Consider the following 8473-nt stretch of genomic DNA (forward strand, 5'->3'; position numbering starts at 1 on the left):
GAGAGAGAGAGGGAGAGAATGAGTAACAGAGAAGTAGGATTAAATCTTAACTGTATGCGACAAATGGCGCAAAGTTAAAATACAGTTAAACAATGACTGTTCGTATGCATACAGGAGTGCGTGCGAGAGCGTACATAAATACTATTTATAGGTCTATTTGTGATAGGCACCATGTGCAGAATTCAGTATTATTTTACAGATGATTGGAAAAAGAAACGGTCAGCACGTTTTCTTTTTCAATTAATTTTTGTTGTTCGTAGGCACCCCTTTAGCATATTAAACATTAAGAGAACTTTCTCCAATCGCAATGTTTATCGTCTCTCGCATCTTTTGTAAGAGACGACGCGCAAAGCTTTAAAGGAGAGAGAAGATGAGAGTATCCTAGGAATGAAAGAATGAAAAAGAAGATAAGAAAGTGAGAGAGAGAAAGAGAGAAAGTGCGTGTAAGAAAAAAAAGACTACAGGGGGACATTATAGGCACACAGGCACGAAAAAAAGGAGCATTATTATTGTGGCATAGGGTGTGGATAGAGAGACGCGTATCGATTGGTTACTTTATTATAGCGAAAGGATAATACATGTTAAATACAAGTAACGCATTATTGATTGATTTTAAATTGTTGCCTTACTTGTGTTATGGTGTCGTGTTAAGGTCGCTATATCTTATCGAGTGAATTAACAGCGAATGTGAAAGTTTTTAAATCAATTCGCTCGAGAGTTCGATTTAGTTTTTATTCGCTGTTTATTCGCTTTCACAGTTATACGCTCGATAAAATCGGCGCCAGTACAATCGTCGCTGTAATAATGATTACAATGATTCTTATTAATTAATTATGCAAAATTGTAATAATGTATAATTCGTTGTTAAAATCAAACGCATGTATATGCACGAAAGAAAAATAACAAAACAAGGAGGATGATATTCTTATTGAAATTACATGTTTTTATTGGACAAGTTATAAATAATGCTGTGCCATTATTTTCATTGTACAGGACATTAGAAAAATGAAACTTATCGCGAATCGCAAATACTGTTCACTCAAAATACAGCTCTTACTCCGCAAACAGTGTTCAAAGAAAGTTCTTCTAATGAAATTAATTTTCTGAACTGATTAAGCATCTTTTACTCGATTTAGTGAGTACTAAATTCGTACTTTCTAAATTCGGAATCATTATCTAATATATATTAATTTATACAATAATTTTGTATCGCAGAATATTTATAAATTCAATTCTTTATAAAAACTCTACTTTTATTTATTGTAAAAAAAGCTGTTTCATGAAAAGACGGTATTTTAGGAAAAAAAATCGATTAAGTTATTTATAAAAGGGATACGGATAGGCACCGATACCGACTGACGAATGAAAAATAATATTTTATTTTTCCGAAACTTCGCTTAAGCGGAGTCATCATTTTAGTTCCTACAGTACAGTACGACGATAATTAATATAACTTTCCAGTAACGTAAAATATGAAACGGGAATAGTATTATCTTACTTACTGCATAAGTGATAAAGAAAGACGGAGTGAAAGGCAAAGAAAGAATGAGAGTAATTGTAGGAGAGGCAGAGAAAAAGTGAAAAACAAGAGGATATGCCTCCGTAAAATATTATTTTTAATTTCGTGTAATCTACAATTGTACATAAGATCAGAGATAAACGCGCTGTCGATTATTTATGCGTAATATATAGGTATACATACTTATATATATATATATATTATACATATACGTATATTTATCGATAATTGTGCGTCGCGAGCATTGTTCTTCGAATACAATCTTTGATCGAATGAGCAGTGAGAGGCGAGAAATAAAACACAAACGACGAAGTAGGCGAGCACATTTGTAAGAACGCGATTTCTGCGTCGCAATTAAAAGTCTATATGTAACATTCAATATTCTTAATGACGTTGTGTTGTTGCTAAGTAGGTCAACGACGATCAAAGCATCACACGCAAGCCTTGTCTAAAATTTAATCTTGACAGCCACGGATTTTCCCGCCGAATACAAGTCGAATGGAAATTGCGCTGTGTTGTACATGCAATCGCTAGAAGATGGCGCTGAAATACGCTCTCGGGGAATCCCATTCTGAACTACATTTCGCCAGAAGGGATTTACCAACCGGCGGCACGTCCGAACAATCTGAAGTTGTCGAGTTACCGATGGTTCGTACAAAACTCGTTTCCCATCGTCGCTCTTTTCGCGGTCATACTTTATTGTCTTAGCACAGGGTCTTCAGATATATACAGGCAAATTTACCTTTCCTAGATGATTATTTCTTCTTCTCTAGTACGCTTATCATTTCCCATTCGATGGATAACGATGCGTCATCGATATCACCGACGCAGAAATCGCCGTTTTGAAATCTCATCAAGAATTCCATACTGTATAAAGAAACAGAAAAAAAACCGGAAAAATGAGAACAGATGAAATAGTTACTTGTATCGGTTGTGCTGTCACGTAGTTCCTAAATCGCCCTAGCCTCGCCCCGAGCGCATGATAAAATGACATAAAGATAATGAATGAATGAAGAATGAACGAACATGAAATTTATTTTTTTTCGAAGTACGGTCGATAAACGATACACCGTTCGATTCTTTTTATTTTTATGTAAATGCATATTGATATATCACCTTTTTTATCATATTGTTCGGAAAAGCCTAGAATGTCAATTTCTCAATCCCCTGAAATCGTAGGATCATGTATGAATATTTTTAATATATTATTATTTTTTAAACGGGATTTATAAAATCGTTCCCATACAGCACAAAAACTTTCAATAACACTGCTGTAACATTTGCAATGTTATTGCAGTATTGCTGGAATAAACTGTGCTGTATGGATTGTAAAATATATTTATGTCAATAGTTGGACTTTTTTATGCGAGCTGTTTTATACAATGTATAATTATCAAGAATTAATCGGATCTTCCTAGATATTATTTGAATCTTTGAAGATCCTTTTTTAAGAAACGCACGTGACAAATGTTTATCCCATTTTAAAAGAAAGAAAAAATGTACGTACAACTTTTAATAAGAAATTTTTACCAATATTATATATTCCAATTAATATCGTAATTTCGATAACTAGCTTTTGATGCAAACGCATTTATGAATGTCATATTTGACACGTTCATGAGAACGAAAAAGGAAGAACAAAGAACTGGTATTCTTATCCCGCTTTTAGGCGCGATTTAAGTAAAAGCGTCTGTCATACGCGAATTAACGTGTCAGGAGGACGCTTTTAGCTAAAGTTGTCTCCCCAAAAAGCGTGGTATAACCGGCGTAAAGAGCGACGCGCTTGTACAACTATATATACCGTTTCTCGTAAGAAGCGAAATATGTAGATACCGGTGGATCGTATTTTACCGTACGACGAAAGAGAAGTAAGTGGGACGAAGAGATCGAGGGTGCGTGAAAGAGAGAAAGAAAGAACAATGTGTGATATGGACGTATTGAGAGAATCGTGAAAAAGTGGATAGAGCGTGTGTGATATAACTGTAGTTGTGTGCGATACGATACGGATGAGAAATTATAGAAAACATGAAAGAAAGAGAAAGAGAGGATCTCGATTACAGAAGCAGCACATCGCAGATTATAATATAACGATATATTTATACTAATTACAATTGTACCATAACGATTATAATACTACTTATTATATTATACAGAGCCGCCGCCACCCAGTATATTTTTTACAGGTTTACATTGTATTACAGTTTATAAAGTTTGATATACAATAAAAAAAAAGGAACGATTACCTAAGCGCAGCGCACGCCTGCGGCGGCAGCCGGCGCGTCTCGTCTATTTATAGGGTGAGAACAGTCGAACGATTAAGACGCCGCGGCGCGCACTGCGTCACGCTATAACTACAATACTTCCGAGTGTTGGAAGATCGACGCTACGAGAGAAGGAGATTGTTATTAATCATAATAATGTTGTCGGGATGCTTCTCATCTTTGAGACAAGGTCGATTATTAGTGTCATTCTGTCTTTGTTACTTATTGACTGCTAAAAAAGACATAATGACACTTTTGTTGACAACTCGTATCGTTAATATTGACATTCTGCCGGAGGCGTTGTGACTCTGTCAAAATGCTCTTTTTTCTTCGGAAGAATGTAAACAATTAACGATTACAAGCATCGATGGTTGGAAAGCACAATCGTTTGGTTTAGGAGATTTAGAGATTAGTTGGAGAAAAATAAGAAGGAAAAAAAACGAATTCACACTTGTCAGCTGACCTTTTACCAATAAATGGGCTTTCCTTCTTTCGTGGAGAAGAACTTAAAGAAAGATATGTAAGCTTTAAAAGAACACATGTTACACGCGAGCTGGCTTCGAGCTTCCAACACCCGCGCCGATAATGGATAAATGAATGCTACATAACTTGTGATACGTTTACCGCTGGTTACTACAGAGACTTCCTAGCCGATCCTACGACAGGTTCGGCACCACTAGTTCACTCACGCACACGACTCAACGTTTATACGGATTTATTATTACAGATTTATTGAGTAATATCGAATTATTGCGTATAACAGTAATTAAATTAGATATACTTAAAACAGAGAGACTACAATGTGAAAACAAGAAACAGTTACAATGCGAATCAATTATATGGTGTGAATGCGCACACGAGGCTAGGACGAGGCTAGCTACCTAAACCCCATGTTCATTCTTCAGATTACATGTAACATGCGAATTACACATAAACAAACACACATTCATACATACGCAGACACACAGATCCAATCGTATTCACTCTAAACCCTAATAAATCTGTACATACCATTGCAATACTCGTCGTATTTCTTTCCATCCCCATCATTGCGGAAAATATCTCAATTTTTTTGTTAATTTTTATTAATGTAAATTGTTTTTTATTTTCATAATTAATAATTTCGTAATTCATTCATCAGATATTTCTACCTGGATCATAACCGGCATCAATGAGATGCTAAGTATAATATATCTGTCAGGATATCGTATTATGTAATTTAATATTCCTCCGATTAATTGTCGAGATGTTCGACGATATCGGTCAAATTGCAACGGGATCACCTATAGAGAATATGCGAAGTGTGCGACGGAGATAATTCGAAACTACCTCTCTGTTTACCTACCGCCTCCCTTTCCCCTTCCATCCCGAGAAATGCAGCCGGTGGATCACTAAATGGTCAATACCTACGCATAGCTACGAGTAACCGGTTGTCACTCAGATTGATGAGCAGTCGAAGCAGTTTCGAAGCAAATTATTGTTATTCTGATTATATAATAAGCTAAGGGATAAGGATACGAAGGAGGACAAGAGAAAAGAAAGGGAGCAGAGGGAGAAAGACCGACGATGCGATAAAATAAGAGTAGTCTTTGGTACTCGAGGAAAGATGAAAGAGGGTGTATAAGTTTAAAGAAGGACGAAAGGAGGGCACACGGAGTGCGAATAAAAGAGGAGATAGAGAAGAAGAAAAAGAGAGAAGGCCGAAAGAGAGAGAAGGAAGGCGAGAGAAAAAGACAGAGAGAGACGAGGATAGAAGAGACCGAATCTGAAGGAGTGGAGGCATAATTCCGAGGGGGCTTGGGCCAGGAAGGCCGGTTCCGCGAATTCGCGTAATCGATTCCGTCATGTCGCGGACCACCCGGGCACGGTCCTAATAAATAAGTAATACGTCGGTTGTGAACTGAAAGATCGGAATTCCGGGAGGAAGGCGCACGGGCTTCGGTATACATTGTGTGTTACGTGCATACGCGTTCTCTATCTCTTTTCTTCACTCGCGCTCACCACTCACGCACATAGTAATACACACACACACACACACACACACACACACACACACACACACACACACACACATTTTTCTCGAGTCCATTTTTGAATGATTCCCGAAACAAAGCGTGCACTATGCACTTATGCGACAATTGTCGAACATACTAAAGCTTGTCGCATTTTTAAATTACCATTATTATCAGACATCACTTAGACTGATTAACAGATTGAGAAGATTTGAATTATGCATTTGTTATGCATTTTCTCGCTTAAATAAGAAATAATTAATATATTTTTCATGAATTAAAAACGTTTGTCCTGAATAGTCGAGAAGTACGAAGTTCAAATCCTGAATGAGGTAATATTTTTTGCAATAAGTCCTATTTACGCAATAAGCTACATTTATTTAGTGTTTTAAAATGTTTGACAGCATCATTATTGAATTGTCAATCAATTTAATTTATGGTATTATTAGTTCAATTTTAATTTATGATTACATTTTAAGTTTGACAGTTGACACGCAATTTATATAATTAAAAAATGTATTTAAACATATAAATATTATTGAACAAAAGGTCTAAGCCTTCACCATATTAACTCTCTTTTTGATTTAATATATTTTTGATGTAGATTTCTAAACGAGATCATTCCTAGCGAAATGAAATGATTTCGTTGATACATTTTTATCTTTTTTTTTTAACAATAAACTTTGCATTAATCTTTGAACGCTAACATACATTAAATTTTACATGCAAATGAGCGAGGTAAGTGAATTCAATTTTTTAATTTTGGATTTTTATATATTTTATTGAGAAGATTTACATAATATATCTACGTGTAAATATTATTAACAGATAATTTAGTTTTGCTATTTGAATTTGATTTTTTTATTGTAGGTATAATATAAAAATGGATAACAATGGATAACATATCATAACATATTTTAAAATTAAATTTAATAGTGTGTTTATTTTTTTCTTTCAAATTAATAATTGGGTTATTTATTTTGTCATTAAAAGTTTAAAAAGTATACAAATTTTATGTTATATTAAATCCTTTAAAAATTTATTCAAAAATTATTTTTGAAAAATGATATGTTATATTAATCAACAGTAATCTGTTTCTTAGGAAAATTTACATATCAATAGCAATACTGTATCACTCAAGATCAATAGCGTTCTAGGATTGATAAATGAATAGTTTAGATATATGAGCCAGTAATTTTAATTGTGCAATTAATGAAACGAGACAATCGGTAAGAAAACTTATTAAGAAAATACTAATTGAAAAATTTGAAAACTTATTAAGAAAATACTAATTAATTTGTTGCCAGACCACTTTTAAATACCGAGAATGCGGGCATAACATATGAAAATCTATAGATTGAAATTATAAATTTCAGTACTTGCAGTGAAACAATGTAATCCTTGCAGAAAACGGACGGACTGAAAAGGGATGGAGGGGGCGGGGGGGAGAGCGATGTGACATATCACGCGCGCGTGTATTCGCTCGAATTTCTACAGTCTTTGCAACACTTTGCTCTCGAACTATTTTAAAGATACCTATAAATACGTATATGCCATACGGTAATATACGGCAAGTGCGCCCGCAGACGGCAAACATACCATATCTGGCTTGCCGTTTAAGTAAAATCGATCGCAATGAGAAATTAATTATTAATCGTAACCCATTGTGTGTATCTATGTATATATATATATGTGTGTATGTTATGTGTGTATATATATATATATATATATATATATATACATACATACATACATACATACATACATACATACATATATACATACATATATACACATACGCACGTATGCACATACGCACGTTGTGTTCAAGGCCACTCTCGAGAATCTCGAGGGATATATTTCTACGCGAGGTTTAAATTGAATGTTTAATTACCCGAATAATGTGCGCGCGTGGTTTGTCGCGACGACAAATTATTAAAATGATTGCACACACGCGGTTGGAAAGAAAAGCCAAATCGCTCTCGAATTTATCGCGTAGGAGTGTTTTTATTTCCTTGTTACAAAATAAAATCTATGATTTACTTATTGTGACTTCTTCTGTCTAAAAGATGTATCTACGTACACAAATTAATACTTTTTCAATTATGTTCTTTAACAATGAAATGTTTCCTATGTTATTTTTAATTAGAGAAATGAATTAGAGGAAAATCTTTATTATTACAAACTATCCTCTAAGAACCGTTCTCTAAAAGATTAACTATTGTAAGTCTCGAAGCCACAAAAACAATAATTATCACGGTGTATAACACAGACGTTGCTCTTAACAGTTCGATGCGCACGGTAGCAGTAATTAACAAAAAGCGTAAAATAAGTATTGCAGAAACATTCGTCGAAAAAGAATCAGCGGTAAAACAGAGAAATTTAAATTTCTATTAGGAATAATAAGCACAGGTAAAAAATATGTGTAATTGCCAGATTAATTTAGTAACAAACTAAATAGAGCTAACCATATGAGATTTTGATGCAGTTGAATAGAAAAAGACTACTTGTTTTCTTATTACTTCTTCTTATATCTATTAACATTTAGGTATACAGATATAATTTATTGTTATAACTTGTATATTTAAAGTCATGTAAAAGTTGCAAATTACATATTATATTTTTGTTTTTAAAGTAATACAAATTAACAAATTAAATTTTGAGATTATTACGACTAAAAA

The sequence above is a fragment of the Atta cephalotes genome, assembly GCF_000143395.1.
Source record: "Atta cephalotes unplaced genomic scaffold scaffold00030, whole genome shotgun sequence".
Lineage (NCBI taxonomy): Eukaryota > Metazoa > Arthropoda > Insecta > Hymenoptera > Formicidae > Atta > Atta cephalotes.